General features: G+C 43.8%; 1 pseudogene; it reads left to right on the forward strand.

Annotated features, from left to right (window-relative positions):
• Positions 1-11132: 11132 nt before the first annotated feature.
• On the forward strand, positions 11133-18551 carry LOC129817098 (alpha-1-antitrypsin homolog; annotated as a pseudogene).
• Positions 18552-19418: the final 867 nt, after the last annotated feature.

A 19418-nucleotide genomic window follows, 5' to 3' on the forward strand; every position in this document is an offset into this window, starting at 1 on the left:
GTTGTTTAGCAGAATGATGAATTGTGCTGAGCTGATCTCGAGTCAGCAATAATTACTTATTTCTGCTTCAGTAAGCGTCAAGTCGCCTACCACATGGGCTCATGCAATAACAAGACAGCTTTCTAAACACAATCCATTAACACATTGATTGGTATTTTTACACAGGCAGTCATAAATCTGCTTCCCAAAGTTCCTCATGAAGAAATGCTGCAGTTTGTGAAGTCTACTGAAAGCGTCTGGGGTATCAGCCGACTTCTCTGGGGTTTCTTTAAAGAATACCCTGAAACTCATTCAGCTAGGAGGATAACTGTAAAGCTTTGACGTGACAATACATAAAGATTGTTATAGTTAGAAAAACCATAGCTTATTTGCTATTTAATCAGGATAAGGAATTCTTACAACCAACCAAGTTCTACTTAGTACAAGTGTATCAGAAAGTATTTGAGGCAGAGATTAGACTTAACCTCAGTTTGTATTTATATTTATCATGGATCCCCATTAGCTGCTGCCAAGACACACTACTCTTCCTGGGGTCCAGCAAAATTAAGGCATTTATTCTATTTCTGAAACATTACAATACATTTACAGATTTCACAACATACTGTGTTCCCTCAGGCCCCTACTCCACCACTACCACATATCTACAATACAAAAGCCACGTGTACGTGTGTGTGTAGTGAGTATGTTATCATGTGTGTATGCATGTGTCTGTGCCTATGTGTTGACCTCTTGCACCAAATCTTCTCAACACATCTCTCTCTCCCCCCCTCTCTCTGTGGGCTCTAGAGGTGGATGAGACTGAGTTGGGGGGGAGGGGAGTTTGGACATCGCCCTGAACTTCTCTGTCCCTTCCAGGATTACTTTCGACAGACCATTTATGCTTATAGTGTATGATGAGCTCACAGGCCTCATCCTGCTCATAGGGACAATCATGGACCCGACAGAAATATAACATCCTCAGACTTTTTTTGTTGTTGTCACTCATACCACTGTTTGTGTCCCTTTGGTGATCATAAGATGAAGAATTGTTTTCACATAATGGAAAATTGTCTTTTTGCTTTTTAATATGTGCCCTGTGATATAAACTTGGGAAATGTTGCATCGGAAACTGTATTTGTGGACTGTCTGTGCCTTTGAAATGGATACTTTGAAGTGCATGTTTTGATCATTAAAATCGGATTCAGAAACCACCTGCTTGTTTGCGTTTTGTATATATCCATAATGATGGGATGAAAGGGCATTTGTTAACGAAAACTGGTAAGAATGTACTTGTTCTGCTCTAGTTTTGGTTTTACCCTAATATTTTAGATTAAACACTTCTGTTAATACAATAGTTTCATGTTATATACAGGTTAGGGCTGACTTTTATTACGTTACAATTTCACAATTAAATTGTTTTACAATTAGGATGAAAGAACACTATATAAACTCATCAGTCAATATCAGATTCAATCATTTCATTGATTGACAATCATTTCAATGACAGAGATATTGATGGCATAGCATTGAACGTCATCCTGTCCTTAGGCAACGCGTTTAGAATAAAAAGGTGCTATGTTCACAGTGCACAGAACATTAAGAACACCTGCTCTTTCCATGACAGACTGACCAGGTGAATCCGGGTGAAAGCTCTGATCCCTTACTGACGTCACTTGTTAAATCCACTTCAGGGTCAGCATCCCTGTGGAACGCTTTCAACAGCTTGTAGAGTCCGTGCCGCGACGAACTGAGGCAGTGCTGAGGACGGGGGAACAGTGAAAATCATTCATGGAAGTTGTTCCTAATGTTTTGCATGCTCAGTGTACAGTCGTGGCCAAACGTTTTGAGAGTGACACAAATATTCATTTCCACAAAGTTTGCTGCTTCCGCATCTTTAGATATTTTTGTCAGATGTTACTATGGAATACTGAAGTATAATTACAAGCATTTCATAAGTGTCAAAGGCTTTTATTGACAATTACATGAAGTTGATGCAAAGAGGCAATATTTGCAGTGTTGACCCTTCTTTTTCAAGACCGGCAATCCACCCTGGCATGCTGTTAATTAACTTCTGGGCCACATCCTGACTGATGGCAGCCCATTCTTGCATAATCAATGCTTGGAGTTTGTCAGAATTTGTGGCTTTTTGGTTGTCCACCCGCCTCTTGAGGATTGACCACAAGTTCTCAATGGGATTAAGGTCTGGGGCGTTTCCTGGCCATGGACCCAAAATATCGATGTTTTGTTCCCCGAGCCACTTAGTTATCAATTTTGCCTTATGGCAAGGTGCTCCATCATGCTGGAAAAGGCATTGTTCGTCACCAAACTGTTCCTGGATGGTTGGGAGAAGTTGCTCTCGGAAGATGTGTTGGTACCATTCTTTATTCATGGCTGTGTTCTTAGGCAAAATTGTGAGTGAGCCCACTCCCTTGGCTGAGAAGCAACCCCACACATGAATGGTCTCAGGATGCTTTACTGTTGGCATGACACAGGACTGATGGTAGCGCTCACCTAGTCTTCTCCGGAAAAGCTTTTTTTCCGGATGCCCCAAACAATCAGAAAGGGGATTCATCAGAGAAAATGACTTTACTCCAGTCCTCAGCAGTCCAATCCCTGTACCTTTTGCAGAATATCAGTCTGTCCCTGATGTTTTTCCTGGGGAGAAGTGGATTTTTTGCTGCCCTTCTTGACACCAGGCCATCCTCGACACCAGGCCATCCTCTAAAAGTCTTCACCTCACTGTGTGTGCAGATGCACTCACACCTGCCTGCTGCCATTACTGAGCAAGCTCTGTACTGATGGTGCCCCTATCCCGCAGCTGAATTAACTTTAGGAGACGGTCCTGGCGCTTGCTGGACTTTCTTGGGCACCCTGAAGCCTTCTTCACAACAATTTAACCGCTCTCCTTGAAGTTCTTGATGATCCGATAAATGGTTGATTTAGGTGCAATCTTACTGGCAGCAATATCCTTGCCTGTGAAGCCCTTTTTGTGCAAAGCAATGATAACGGCACGTGTTTCCTTGCAGGTAACCATGGTTGGCAGAGGAAGAACAATAATTCCAAGCTCCACCCTCCTTTTGAAGCTTCCAGTCTGTTATTTGAACTCAGTCAGCATGACAGAGTGATCTCCAGCCTTGTCCTCGTCAACACTCACACGAGAGAATCACTGACATGGTGTCAGCTGGTCCTTTTGTAGCACGGCTGAAATGCAGTGGAATTTTTTTGGGGGGATTCAGTTCATTTGCATGGCAAAGAGGGACTTTGCAATTAATTGCAATTCATCTGATCACTCTTCATAACATTCTGGAGTATATGCAAATTGCCATCATACAAACTGAGGCAGCGGGCTTTGTGAAAATTAATATTTGTGTCATTCTCAAAGCTTTTGGCCCCGATTGTATACCCTAAAAGTGTTCTTCTGTTGTCCCTGTAGGAGAACCCTCTGAAGAACCTTGATTGGTTCCATATAGAACCCTCTGTAGAAAGGGTTCTACAGAGGGTTCTACAGAACCCAAAATGGTTCTAGCTCAAACCAAAAATGATTCTACCTGGAACAAAATAGGCTTTTCCTATGGGGACAGGCGAAGAACCCTTTTGGAACCGTTTTTTCAAAGAGTGTACATTACAAGATGGAGGTCAGTTTTAGAATCAAACATTTCACGAAGACACACTGAGACAAAGCTCTGAGTTAGAATGAGATTCAATTTTTCCATGCTGAAGTCCCACAGATTACATTGTGATATTTCAAACTCGGGGAGATGAAAATGATGAATAGAATAGAGCAAGATGAATTAGACAGCAGATCCCTCATGAGTGGCAGGAATATGTTGGCTCAATAATCTGTTCCCAGCTTTCAACAGTGACAGATCACCATCATAAGCCAATCGGTGGTTCCAATATGGAGTTTAGTTGTACAGCTACAGGTCTACAGGGGTGGAATGTCATCAAACATTGTGGATATTGGAAAGTATTTATGGTCGTTCTGCTTTCTGAAATGACAGGACTTCAACAAACTAAGAACGACCTAGAATAATTAAGTAAGTCTGATTTTTTTTTGTGTGATGCGGCGAAAGAATGCCAGACTTCTTGATGTTGCACCTCTTCCATTGTTTTGAGTTATTTTGAAGGCACCGAGAATACTGGAACATCCTTGTAACCCTGCAGTGCTTTTCTCAAGAGTGCTGAGCCATGTTGCATCATGATGTAAGCTAGTCAGCCTGGCCAGATGAATCTCCTGTTCAGCCAGGTCAGTGAGTGGGTCTCGTAAATAATTTATTAAATGTGATCGGCTGATCCTCTCAGGACCATAAATTGACAGAGTTCCTGCCAAACTGTCTCTGGCAAAGAGGACATTGAAGGTAAGTACTGTTTTTGTCACTGCATTTTTTAAAAGTTTTGAACGTGTTTGATTATGTCATAGTTTAGTTATGATAGTTAACAGTACCTAGTTATAATAGGCATTCACTGCTAAATCTGTGAGAATGAGTAGGTGTTTGCAAGGTGAAATGGTAATACAAGTGTATCTAGTTCTATGCCCAGGAAATGTTCCTATGTTAGGCTAAAATGAACATATGTATATCTTATCAGTGCTGAGTTCCTTCACTCTTTTAGCCATGCCATGAGGTTTGTTAGTTGTTAAACAGGGTTTCAAAATGACTGAGATGATAAAATACCCAAATTGTACACATTGTATATTTTATGTATTTGAATTATTTCTGGACAGGTACTAGAGTATGGTAACGGTTTACTCAAAGGGCAATGACGCCCCTTTTCAACCTCATTACCTCCAGCGTAATACCAGTGTTCATATATGTGAAATCAGCGCATTTCTAAGTTTAGTAGAAAAAATGTAAAGTTACAAAGTTTTACCCAATGACATCATCAAAAGTTGAAACATTTTAAAAACAGTGATCTTTAAACACTGAGATTCGTGGTGATGTGGGGACCAAGAAAATAACATCCCTCGTTGCAGGTTTTTGAAAATCCATTTTTTAATCCTTTAATCCTACCCTGTGATGTCACAGAAGCATTTTTAGGACCTTTAATACAAACGCACCGTTTTCACATATGTAGAAAGATGGTGCTAGAGATAATGAACATAGGTTTGAGTAGTGGCAGAATTGCCCTTTAAAGTACATTACATGACCAAAAGTATGTGGACACCTGCTCATCGAACATCTCATTCCAAAATCATGGTCATTAATATGGAGTTGGTCCCCCCTTTGCTGTTATAACAGCCTCCACTCTTCTGGGAAGGCTTTCCACTAGATGTTTGCTACGGGGACTTGCTTCCATTCCGCCATAAGAGGTCGGGCGATAAGGCCTGGCTCGTAGTTGGTGTTCCAATACATCCCAAAGGTGTTCGATAGGGTTGAGGTCAGGGCTCTGTGCAGGCCAGTCATGTTCTTCCACACCGATCACAACAAACCTTTTCTGTATGGACCTTGCTTTGTCATGCTGAAACAGGAAAGTGCTTTCCCCAAATTGTTGCAAAAAAGTTGGAAGCACAGAATCGTCTAGAATGTCACTGTGTTGTCATGACGTTGCCCTATTGGGTGAGGTTTATGACACCCCCCAAATAAATACCTTTCCCCCTTCTCCCTCCACTCTGCAGAATGGACTCTTGGAAAGCCCTTTGTCACCACAGAGAAAGTATGGTAACATCAAAAGGTTGGGGAATGGAACAATATTTCCCTTTCTCAACCAGTTGAAAGTGTCCGTTGGTACTTAAAGAATATGATGTCAGATCAGTTGTTGTCTGGGACATTATATCTGATGATAGGACGACAAATTGTATCTTGGAAAGTCTACACATTCTAGTTATCAGATTCACATGGAATTGTTGTGCAATTTAAATGTTTAAATATGAAACTGTTTGTGAAAAGATTAAATATAATTTTAGCCTCCTAAATAAGAGAATTGTTTCATAGTAAAACTTAGGTCCAGTCAGTGGCCACACCCAAGTGAACAGACATTGGTTGAGAACTATGAAACACCTTCTTCTCTCCCACAGTACAAAAGCCTGTTTACGGATGTCCACCTTAGTTCCAGAAATGTGAGGACTGCTGTCCAACCGTTTAGAAGGGCAAATTTGAACGTGGAGGTGACGATCACCATGCTGGAATGGTGGATTTTGACTAGACCAGCCAGAATACAGCACGAGCTGATTATGACAACTTGGTATGAACTTTGAACTATTATTCACTAAAGAAGAAGTGATACATCCTAGACGTCGAGTTATCAGCTGCAGCTGTAAACGTACGTGGTCTTGGAAAGGACATACAATCTCCTAAGAACAGCAGGGTACTTCAACGCAACCGTTCTACAACATTACCACCAGAAAGATTCTTCAAAGGTGATCTCTGCTGGGCAAACCAGTCTTCCATCTTTGATCCATCAATTGAAGCGCAGCTCAGAGTAATAATATATCTTGCATTTTTCTTTTCTGAATGGGCTGAATGGGTTATTAGAATGCATAAGATTATGTATTTACGGTAGCATAGCTTCTCAAGGTCTGATAGAGGCCCAATTCCTTTGTCCCTCAGTCTTCCCGCTATTTCATTCAAACCCAACTCCCTTCCTTTGTGTAACCAGCCATGATATCGAGTTAGTCCACTAGGTGCTTTCCTTGACATGATTAGTAATCGATGTATGATCTATCCTGTGTATATACAGTTGAAGTCGGAAGTTTACATACACCTTAGCAAAATACATTTAAACTCAGTTTTTCACAATTCCTGACATTTAATCCAAGTAAAAATGCCCTGTCTTAGGTCAGTTAGCACCACCACTTTATTTTAAGAATGTGACATTTCAAAATAATGGTAGAGAGAATGATTTATTTCAGCTTTTATTTCTTTCATCACATTCCCAGTCGGTCAGAAGTTTACATACACTCAACTAGTATTTGGTAGCATTGCCTTGAAATTGTTTAACTTGGGTCAAACATTTCGGGTAGCCTTCCACAAGCTTGCCACAATAAGTTGGGTGAATTTTGGCCCATTCCTCCTGACAGAGCTGGTGTAACTGAGTCAGGTTTGTAGGCCTCCTTGCTCGCACACGCTTTTTCAGGTCTGCCCACAAATTTTCTATAGGATTGAGGTCAGGGCTTTGCGATGGCCACTCCAATACCTTGACTTTGTTGGCCTTAACATCTGCCAACCATGTGTATGTGACCAACATTATTGGATTTTATTTGACCAAGATTGGCCTGAATGCAAAGTGTCACGTCTGGAGGAAACCTGGCACCATCTCTATGGTGAAGCATGGTGGTGTTAGCATCCTGTTGTGGGGTTGTTTTTCAGTGGCAGGGACTGGGAGACTGGTCAGGATCGAGGGAAAGATGAAGGTTCACCTTCCAACTAGACAACGACCCTATGCACACAGCCAAGACAACGCAGGAGTGGCTTCGGGACAAGTCTCTGAATGTCCTTGAGTGGCCCAGCCAGAGGCCGGACTTGAACCTGATCTAACATCTATGGAGAGACCAGAAAATTGCTGTGCAGTGACGCTTCCCATCCAACCTGACAGAGACTGAGAGGATCTGCAGAGAAGAATGGGAGAAATGCCCCAAATACAGGTGTGCCAAGCTTGTAGTATCATACCCAAGAAGACTCGAGGCTGTACTCGCTGCCAAAGGTGCTTCAACAAAGTACTGAGTAAAGGGTCTGAATACTTATGTAAATGTGATATTTCAGTTTTGTATCTTTTGGAAATTTGCAAAAATGTATAAAAAACTGTTTTTGTCATTATGGGGCATTGTGTGTAGATTGATGAGGAAACAATTTAATAAATTTTAGTATAAGGCTGTAACGTAACAAAATGTGGAAAAAGTCAAGGGGTCTGAATACTTTCAGAATGCACTGTAGTTACTTAAAACCTTTTCTCAATAGGGGGGCGCCATTTAGACTTTGTAAAAATTTGTTCCCAAATTAAACTGCCTCGTACTCAATTCTTGCTCGTACAATATGCATATTATTATTACTATTGGATAGAAAACACTCTCTAGTTTCTAAAACCGTTTGAATTATATCTGTGAGTAAAACAGAACTCATTTTGCAGCAAACTTCCTGTCAGGAAGTGAGAAATCTGAAATCGGGGGCTCTGTTCCAGGGTCAGTTTGTTAATTTGCATGTAATCTATGGGTCTACATGCACTGCATACGCCTTCCCCTAGATGTCAGTAAGCAGTGAGAATTGGAATGGGGTGTCTAGGTAGATCTGAGGCCGAACAAGAGCTCTTGGAACCGGGTGTGCAGTCTTTTCTACGTTCGTCATGACGCGAGACAGACCTCAGGATTGCGTCCTGAAAAGCTGTTGTTATAGGCGCTAGATATATCCGGCTCTGATTTTATTCGATGTACGTGTTAAAAACATCATAATGTAGTTATTTTAAACCGAGTTATATCAGTTTATATCAGTATATTGCGATTTTCGGGATTTTCTTTGTTCTGCGTTATGCTGAGTTGGACACGTCTGCACCACATGGCTAACGTTTGCTGCTAGTTCCACTGTTGAAGATGACCTTCTACAACCGAGCAACGATTATTCTGGACAAATGACAACTTGTACAAGATTCTGATGGAAGCTCATCAAATAGTAAGAACTATTTATGATGTTAATTCGTAATTTCTGTCGAAAAAGTTAAACTATTATTCCGCCATTAATTTCGGTGCGGTCTCGCTTTAACGCACGCTGTATGTCGTAGTAACGGTAATTTTAAAAATCCAACACAGCGGTTGCATTAACTTCTTGGAACTATAGGGGGTGCTGTTCCGCATTAGCATATTTGTGTCTCCAAATTAAACTGCCTCGTGCTAAATTCTTGATCGTACAATATGCATATTATTGTTATTATTGGATAGAAAACACCTTCTAGTTTCTATAGAAGTTGAAATTTTGTCTCTGAGTGGTACAGAACAATTTCTACAGCACTTTTCATGACAGGGTTCAGATTTCAAAATTTTTTACCTCTGATCTGGGGTCTGTTTTTAAGGCGACAGTGAATGCTATGAAGAAACCGACACTGCCTACGTCTTCCTCTGGGTGTCTGTACGTCATCACGCTTTCAATGGAATCGATGGGATATTCACAGCCATTATAAAAGACCAAAATGTATAGAGACCGCCCTTTCTCGTCGTGCGCCTGAAGCGTGAAGGACATCGGACCTGCCTCGTTCCAAATCGTTTTCTAACCAGCAATATTTCTCCGGTCATGTTTTTACTCGTTATAGGTGTTAAAAACATCATAATGTAGTTAATTTGAACCGTTTTATAGCAATTTATATCCGTTTAGTGCGATTTTGAGGAATTTATTTGTTGTGCACTCTGAAACTTTGGACACGTTTTGGGGTGTCGGTCGTTGGTGGTGGACATTTCGAAGGACAGAGGACATCTATCGACCAAAAGACGTTTATAACATAGAAAGGATACATTGCCCAAGAATCTGATGGAAGAACAGCTCAAAGTAAGCAATATTTAATATGATAAATCGTGTTTCTGTCGAAATATTTTAAACGCATATTTCGCCATTTTGTTTGGTATAGCTTCACTTGGCGAACCCTGTATTGAAAAGTAAGGATAATTTTAAAAATGTAAATCAGCGGTTGCATTAAGAACTAATTTGTCTTTCGATTCCTGTAAACCCTGTATTTTTTAGTCAAGTATATGATTAGCTATTAATTAAACTAGATCACTCTGAAAGATGGCGACCGACATTTTCAGGCTTGTTTTGCTACTATTTTCATTGTGTAACCACGGTTTTGTATGGCTAAATATGCACCTTTTCGAACAAACTGTATATGTATATTGTAAAATGATGTTACAGGAGTGTCATCGGAAGAATTCTGAGAAGGTTAGTGAAAAAATTAATATCTTTTGGCGATGTTGACTTTTATCGCTCACTTTGGCTAGAATCAATGCTGGGCTGCTATGTGCTATGTGCTATGCTAATATAACGATTTATTGTGTTTTCGCTGTAAGACACTTAGAAAATCTGAAATATTGTCTGTATTCACAGGATCTGTGTCTTTCGATTAGTGTATGCTGTGTATTTTTACGAAATGTTTGATGATTAGTAGTTAGGTAAACACGTTGCTCATTGTAATTATTCTAGTCCATTTGTGACGGTGGGTGCAATTGTAAACTATGCCATCTACCTGAAATATGCACTTTTTTCTAACAAAACCTATCCCATACCATAAATATGTTATCAGACTGTCATCTAATGAGTTTTTTTGTTGGTTAGGGGCTATAAATATCTTAGTTTAGCCGAATTGGTGATGGCTACTGGTGTTGGTGGACAAATAAAAGATGGTGGATTATGCTAATGTGTTTTTAGGTAATAGATGTACATCTTTACATATTGTGTCTTCCCTGTAAAACATTTTAAAAATCGGAAATGTTGACTGGATTCATAAGATCTGTGTCTTTCATTAGCTGTATTGGACTTTAATGTGTGAAAGTTAAATATTTAAAAAAAATATTTTTTTTGAATTTCGCGGCACTGGTTTTTCAGTGGGGGGGGGGGGGGGGGTGCCGCTAGCGCCACGCTGATCCTAGACAGGTTAAACTGCACACTTTTCAAAACACCAAAAACGCACACCCCACCTTCCATCACAATACACCCGCACATACCCACATACTATGCCTTCATGTCCTCTGTTCGCTGTTCGCTGAGTACTTTTGTGGTCCAGTTATCCTTTCTTCTAATGCTGTATTATCTATTTAATAAATTCCACTAATAGAAAGTCGAATAACAATTATTTTACAACATTACCTATCTTGAGCGCTATAGTGTAATTGTAGTTTATTTCTTAATTTTTGTATTTTATTGTTTTCCTATATATTTTGTTATTACAATCCCTACCATGGATAGTATTGGGTGTTCCGTTATTCGACTCCTCTATGGGAACTTTGTAATATTTAGAACAGCCATGGAGTAGTCTTGGTGTCTCGGAACATCTGGTTATCAATGTACAGATAATCGACTACGAGAGCTAAGTTTCCCCTTTAACCTATTCTCCTTGAAGAGTGGGTACAGAACTTTGCGCAGTTCTGCAATTTCCTTCGGGAACTGATAATCAAGCCTATTTTTGTGCCAGCCAGTCTTTCACCCAGGCTTTTACCCATTATTTTGTCTTTCCAAAATGCAAATATGGCAAAGATTGGGCGCTCATATCTCTGTCCTAAACGGTATACATGTTTGAGTTGGATTCTGTCGACAGCATCGCCTGGGATCTGTAGCCTGGCTATGCTGTCACTTGGGACTAAGGGAGACACCCACAGCCACCTGTACTCTGCTCTAGGCTATGGTGCCTTTACACCTTTACACCGGAGCAGGTGAACGAGGCCTACGAGCACCTGAACCACATGTTGGGCCACACTGGGGAGGCCATGCAGCTGGACATGAGCAGCGTCGTGGCACTGAGGGATGGCATCATGCCCCTGGCCAAGTTCCTGGAGGATGCCAAGCACTTCTACGCCAGCGAGGGCTTCACCATTGACTTCAAGAACCCCGCCGAGTCTGTCGCCGAGATCAACAAGTTCATCGCCATGAAGACCCAGGACAAGATCACAGACCTGGTGAAGGATCTGGACCCTGATACGGCCATGGTGCTCATCAACTATGTCTTCTTCAGATGTAGGAGGACACTGTAGTAGGACAGAACGGGCGTGCACTTATTGTTTGCTTTTAGAACAATGATAGAATACACTTGACTGACTGACTTATTGTTTGTTTCCACACGTGGAAATTAATGTGTCAATTAACCTGTCTAGGATCAGCGTGGCGCTAGCGGCACCCCCCCCCCCCCCCACTGAAAAACCAGTGCCGCGAAATTCAAAAAAAATATTTTTTTAAAATATTTAACTTTCACACATTAAAGTCCAATACAGCTAATGAAAGACACAGATCTTATGAATCCAGTCAACATTTCCGATTTTTAAAATGTTTTACAGGGAAGACACAATATGTAAAGATGTACATCTATTACCTAAAAACACATTAGCATAATCCACCATCTTTTATTTGTCCACCAACACCAGTAGCCATCACCAATTCGGCTAAACTAAGATATTTATAGCCCCTAACCAACAAAAAAACTCATTAGATGACAGTCTGATAACATATTTATGGTATGGGATAGGTTTTGTTAGAAAAAAGTGCATATTTCAGGTATATGGCATAGTTTACAATTGCACCCACCATCACAAATGGACTAGAATAATTACAATGAGCAACGTGTTTACCTAACTACTAATCATCAAACATTTCGTAAAAATACACAGCATACACGAATCGAAAGACACAGATCCTGTGAATACAGACAATATTTCAGATTTTCTAAGTGTCTTACAGCGAAAACACAATAAATCGTTATATTAGCTTAGCACATAGCAATTAGCAGCCCAGCATTGATTCTAGCCAAAGTGAGCGATAAAAGTCAACATCGCCAAAAGATATTAATTTTTTCACTAACCTTCTCAGAATTCTTCCGATGACACTCCTGTAACATCACATTACAACATGCATATACAGTTTGATCGAAAATGTTTATATTTAGCCACCAAAATCATGGTTAGACAATGTGAAATGTAACTCAGCTGGTCAGAATTTGTCCTTGCGCCACTTAGACAGTGATCTACTCTTATACATAAATACTCATAAACGTGACTAAAAAATATAGGGTGGACAGGGATTGATAGACAATTTAATTCTTAATACAATTGCGTTATTACATTTTTTAATTTATCCTTACTTTTCAATACAGTTTGCGCCAAGCGAAGCTACGTCAAAAAACATGGCGTCCTAAGCCACTAAAATGTTTCGACAGAAACACGATTTATCATAATAAAAATGTCCTACCTTGAGCTGTTCTTCCATCAGTATCTTGGGCAAAGGATCCTTTCTTGGGAGAAATCGTCTTTTGGTGGAAAGCTGTCCTCTTGCCATGTGGAAATGTCAACTACGTTCGGGATGAACTGAAAAGCGTGCCCAACTTTTCACATCGTTGCAAAAATAAATGTCCCAAAATCGCACTAAACGGATATAAATTGCTATAAAACGCTTTAAATTAACTACTTTGTGATGTTTGTAACTCCTATAACGAGTGAAAAGATGACCGGAGAAATATAACAGGCTAAACTAACGCTTGGAACAGGAGAGGGTCGGTGTCTTCCACGCGCGTTACGCAGCTCCCAAAGAATGACTAGCTTCAGAGTTTTTTCATTTGTAGGGCCTGTGAACGCGCAATCGAGCCCGTTGGAATCGTCATCACGTAAAGGCATCCAGGGGAAGACGTAAGAAGTGTCCGTATAGTCATAGCAACGACAGTGCCCTTTTAACTGACTTCAGAAAAGTGGCCAACATTTCTCAAATCTGACTCCATGTCAGGGAAATTGCTGTAGAATGGGCTCTGTTCCACTTAGAGACAAAATTTCAACTCCTATAGAAACTATAGACTGTTTTCCATCCAATAATAATAATAATATGCATATTGTACGATCAAGGATTTTGTGGGAAGCCGTTTAAAAAATTAGCCACATTAGCATAAATAGTCTAAACAGCGCCCCCATCCCCAACAGGTTAAGATGTGTCAGTTAATAATTAAAAGAAAACGTATGCGCAGAACAAAAAACTATTTATGCTTGTAACATTTAGTCTATTTCGGCTTCCCCGTGTTTATTACCCCTTAGTAGCAATTTCCTCTACTTCCCCAAGGAACTGGGATAAGCCCTTTGATGCCAAGCAGACCCCCAAGGTCAATGTGGACATGAAGAGGATGGGTCTTTATGAGTTGTACCAGCAGAACTTCACCACCGTGGTCATGCTGCCTTACAAAGGAAACTCCTCCATGATGATAGTCCTGCCCGACAAGAGCAAATGGTGCATGTGGAGGCCTTCATTAACAAGGAATACCTGAAGCATGTGCACGAGAACCTGTTCAGGTGCGAACACTTAATTTTATAGGACACTTTTGTAGGGACACTTTTGTAGTTTAACATTCTCTATTCGTTCATGGCATGTGGTCTGTGTAGCACTTGGAACTAAAACCTCTTCAGGAGGTGAGAGGATATTTTTTTTATAGGGCACCTTTTCATTATAACATGATCTATTTTTAACGTATGGTCAGGGTGTTTTGTGTATGAGCTGACAATTAAAGATTGTAATGAACATTAGATTGCATCATATATAGAGATCTCCCTGGTAGACTATCTGAAAGAGATAGGTATGGTCAGTGCCTTCGATAACAAAGCAGACTTTTCTGCCATCTCTGAGGAAACCAAACGGAAGGTGTGGTTTCCTAAGCTAAGGACTCTGGGACTAAACACCACCCTCTGCAACTAGATCCTGGACATCCTGACGGACCGCCCCCAGGTGGTAAGGGTAGGTAACAACACATCCGACATGCTGATCCTCAACACTGGGGCCCCTCAGGGGTGTGTGCTCAGTCCCTTCCTGTACTCCCTCTTCACTCATGACTGCATGGCCATGCACGACTCCAACAACATCATCAAGTTTTGCCAATGTCAGAGGAAGGCCCTAAACTTTTTCAAAGACTCCAGCCACCCTAGTCATGGACTGTTCTCTCTGCTACCTCACAGCAAGTGGTACAGGAGCGCCAAGTCTAGGTCCAAAAGGCTTAACTGCTTCTACCCCCAAGCCATAAGACTCCGGAAAGGCTAATCAAAGGGCTACCCAGACCCCTCTTTTACGATGCTGCTACTCTCTGTTTATTATCTATGCATAGTCACTTTAACTCTACCTACATGTACGTATTATCTCAACTAACCAGTGCCCCCGCACATTGACTCTGTACCGTTACCCCCTGTATACAGCCTCGTTATTGTCATTTTACTGCTGCTGTTTAATTATTTGTAACTTTTTTCTTTTTTTTCTTTATTTAAAAAAAAACTTCTTAACTGCATTATTGGTTGAGAGCTTTTAAGTAAGCATTTCACTGTAAGGACTACACCTGTTGCATTCGGCGCATGTAACAAATATAATTTGATTTGATTAGGTTCTGATGATAGGTACCATCCATCACAGGTCTCTTTTCTCTTGTTTGCCTGAGGGAATTGGGAGCAAAGTAGAAGAAGAATTTCTGTCTCTGATGGAATATTAAGGCTCTATTCCATTCTATTTTATTATATTATATTATGGCCACTTAGAGGACAATGGTGTCTGACATTGTAAAGGCAGTCATTGTTGTTCTCCCCCTTAGACGAGGAGGAGCATGGATAGGACCAAGATGCGGATTGAGGGAAATAAGCCATCTTTTAATGAAAAAACAGCAAACAAGACACTACAAACTTACAAAACAACAAACGTGACTAACCTTCAACTGTCCTGTGAGGACACAGGAACAAACACCCACAAAACACCAGTGAAACCCTGGCTGCCTTTGTATGACTCTCAATTAGAGACAAACAATACACACCTGTCTCTAATTGAGAATCATACCAGGCCGAACACAAAACCCCACATAGAAATACAGACATAGACAAACCCACCCAACTCACGCCCTGACCAACTAAAATGAATACAAAACAAAGGAAAACAGGTCAGGAACGTGACAGAACCCCCCCCCTTAAGGTGCGAACTCCGGGCGCACCAGCACAAAGTCTAGGGGAGGGTCTGGGTGGGCGTCTGTCCACGGTGGCGGCTCTGGCGGTGGACGAGGTCCCCACCCCACCATAATCAATCCCCGCTTCTTTATCCCCCTCCCAATGACCACCCTCCCACTAACTCCACCTAAATGAAGGGGCAGCACCGGGATAAGGGGCAGCACCGGGATAAGGGGCAGCACCGGGACAAGGGGCAGCACCGGGACAAGGGGCAGCACCGGGACAAGGGGCAGCACCGGGACAAGGGGCAGCACCGGGACAAGGGGCAGCACCGGGACAAGGGGCAGCACCGGGATAAGGGGCAGCACCGGGATAAGGACCAGCACCGGGATAAGGGGCGGCAGGTCCTGGCTGAGGGACTCCGGCAGGTCCTGGCTGAGGGACTCCGGCAGGTCCGGGCTGAGTGGCAGCTCCGGACTGTAGGGCAGCTCCGGACTGTAGGGCAGCTCCGGACTGTCGGACGTCTCTGGCAGCTCCTGACTGGCGGGCGTCTCTGGCAGCTCCTGACTGGCGGGCGTCTCTGGCAGCTCCTGACTGGCGGGCGTCTCTGGCAGCTCCTGACTGGCGGGCGTCTCTGGCAGCTCCTGACTGGCGGGCGTCTCTGGAAGCTCCTGACTGGCGGGCGTCTCTGGCAGCTCCTGACTGGCGGGCGTCTCTGGCAGCTCCTGACTGGCGGGCGTCTCTGGCAGCTCCTGACTGGCGGGCGTCTCTGGCAGCTCCTGACTGGCGGGCGTCTCTGGCAGCTCCTGACTGACGGACGGCTCTAGCGGCTCCTGACTGACGGACGGCTCTCCTGGCTCGGGACAGACGGGCGGCTCTAATGGCTCGTGGCAGACGGATGACTCAGATGGCGCTGGGCAGACAGATGGCTCAGACGGCGCTGGGCAGACAGATGGCTCAGACGGCGCTGGGCAGACAGATGGCTCAGACGGCGCTGGGCAGACAGATGGCTCAGACGGCGCTGGGCAGACAGATGGCTCAGACGGCGCTGGGCAGACAGATGGCTCAGACGGCGCTGGGCAGACAGATGGCTCAGACGGCGCTGGGCAGACAGATGGCTCAGACGGCGCTGGGCAGACAGATGGCTCAGACGGCGCTGGGCAGACAGATGGCTCAGACGGCGCTGGGCAGACAGATGGCTCAGACGGCGCTGGGCAGACAGATGGCTCAGACGGCGCTGGGCAGACAGATGGCTCAGACGGAGCTGGGCAGACAGATGGCTCAGACGGAGCTGGGCAGACGGGCCGTTCAGGCACCGCTGGGCAGACGGCAGACTCTGGCCGGCTGAGACGCACTATAGGCCTGGTGCGTGGTACCGGAACTGGAGGTACCGGGCTGAGGGCACGCACCTCAGGGCGAGTGCGGGGAACAGGAACAGGGCACACTGGACTCTCGTGGCGCACTCTAGGCCTGGTGCGTGGTACCGGAACTGGAGGTACCGGGCTGAGGGCACGCACCTCAGGGCGAGTGCGGGGAGAAGGAACAGTGCGTCCAGGGCTCTGGAGACGCACAGGAGGCTTGGTGCGTGGTGCCGGAACTGGAGGCACTGGGCTGGAGACACGCACCATAGGGAGAGTACGTGGAGGAGGAACAGGGCTCTGGAGATGGACTGGAAGCCTGGTGCGTGGTGTAGGCACTGGTGGTACTGAGCTGGGGTGGGAAGGTGGCGCCGGATATACCGGACCGTGAAGGAGGACACGTGCTCTTGAGCACCGAGCCTCCCCAACCCTACCAGGTTGAATGATCCCCGTAGCCCTGCCAGTGCGGCGAGGTGGAATAGCCCGCACTGGGCTATGCAGGCGAACCGGGGACACCACCTGTAAGGCTGGTGCCATGTACACCGGCCCGAGGAGACGTACTGGAGACCAGATACGTTGGGCCGGCTTCATGGCACTCGGCTCGATGCCCAACCTAGCCCTCCCAGTGCGGCAAGGTGGAATAGCCCGCACTGGGCTAAGCACGCGTACTGGGGACACCGTGCGCTTTACCGCATAACACGGTGTCTGACCAGTACGACGCCCTCTTACTCCACGGCAAGCCCGGGGAGTTGGCTCAGGTATCCAACCCGGCTTCGCCACACTCCCCTTTAGCCCCCCCCCAAGAAATTCTTGGGTGAGCCTCTCGGGCTTCCAGCCTCTCATACGTGCTGCCTCCTCAATCCACCGCTCCTGGGCTGTGGCTGCCTTCTTCACCTCCCGAGAGCGGCGATTCTCTCCAACCCTTCCCCAGGGTCCCTTTCCGTCCATGATCTCCCAAGACCATTCCTCCTGTGTCCAGTGCCTTAGTTCTTTCTCTCTCTCCTCAATCCGCTTGGTCCTGTTGTGGTGGGTGTTTCTGTAAAGGCAGTCATTGTTGTTCTCCCCCTTAGACGAGGAGGAGCATGGATAGGACCAAGATGCGGATTGAGGGAAATAAGCCATCTTTTAATGAAAAAACAGCAAACAAGACACTACAAACTTACAAAACAACAAACGTGACTAACCTTCAACTGTCCTGTGAGGACACAGGAACAAACACCCACAAAACACCAGTGAAACCCTGGCTGCCTTTGTATGACTCTCAATTAGAGACAAACAATACACACCTGTCTCTAATTGAGAATCATACCAGGCCGAACACAAAACCCCACATAGAAATACAAACATAGACAAACCCACCCAACTCACGCCCTGACCAACTAAAATGAATACAAAACAAAGGAAAACAGGTCAGGAACGTGACAGACATCAAATGAACCCATTCCTGTTCCCACCCCAGGTGACCCACAAGACTGTGCTGAGTCTAGATGAGAAAGGGACTGAGGCGGCCACTGTCACTACGATAGAGATCATGCCCATGTCCCTCTCAGACACCATCATACTCAACAGGCCCATCCTGCTCTTCATCCTGGAGAACTACCGAGAGCATCATCTTCATGGACAAGATCACCAACCCCACAGCCGAGTGAAAGACGGAGAGGGATGGAGGGAGAGATAATGAGTGGGAGGAACATCTGAGGAGATTGAAAGAAGGTCTTTGTCTCTCATGCTAGTGGTGAAACATAAAGGATCGGTATCTGACTTTTCGGGTTTGCTGTAGAGCATTCATGTGTTGGATGTTTTGTCTAGGCAAGTCAGGGAGTTTTGAACCCATACATGTGTTTTTACTATCTACTGTATACCTAGAAGAATAGAGTTGTGTGTCTGTGTGTGTCTCTGTGTTTGCGGTTCTGTCAAAATGTTACTGATGTCCATGCCAATCTGGCGATAGCAATATACGATTTGATGTGTCGTCATTATGTCTACTTGAGTTGTCTTCAGATAATCCAATTGAACAAAGGGCTTTATTAGCCTTTATGGAATGGATGTTTTTTTCCTAATGCATCTCCCAAAAATGTAAAGTTTTTTTGCGAAAGACACTAGTTAGATAATAAAAAGTTAAACATGAACCCACAATTTTGAATAGTTTATACTGGGCTGGTGTCTCAAGCATAGGCTTAACTGCATGCAATTTTACTGATGGCTCCTCTTAACTGAGATCATCTCAGCATTATTTGGCAAAGATGACAGGTCTAAGATAGCCCTATTTTGCCGTTCTCAAGAAAAGTATTAAATACAGTGAAAAAGTGATAAAAGAACTTTGAAAGGGGGGCCCGCATCTCAATGGGGTGTCTAATCTACACATGCTTCTCAGACCAGATCATAAAGCAGCCACCATTTTGACCACAAAAAAAAAACGTCTTTGTTCATTAGCTTCTTCAAACCCCCTCTTCTTCTCAACCCCCAACCCCAGTCATCTCTTATCTGCTCCTCCATATATTGAATCTTAAAGAGAT

The sequence above is a fragment of the Salvelinus fontinalis genome, chromosome 20, assembly GCF_029448725.1.
Source record: "Salvelinus fontinalis isolate EN_2023a chromosome 20, ASM2944872v1, whole genome shotgun sequence".
Taxonomy (NCBI): Eukaryota; Metazoa; Chordata; class Actinopteri; order Salmoniformes; family Salmonidae; genus Salvelinus; species Salvelinus fontinalis.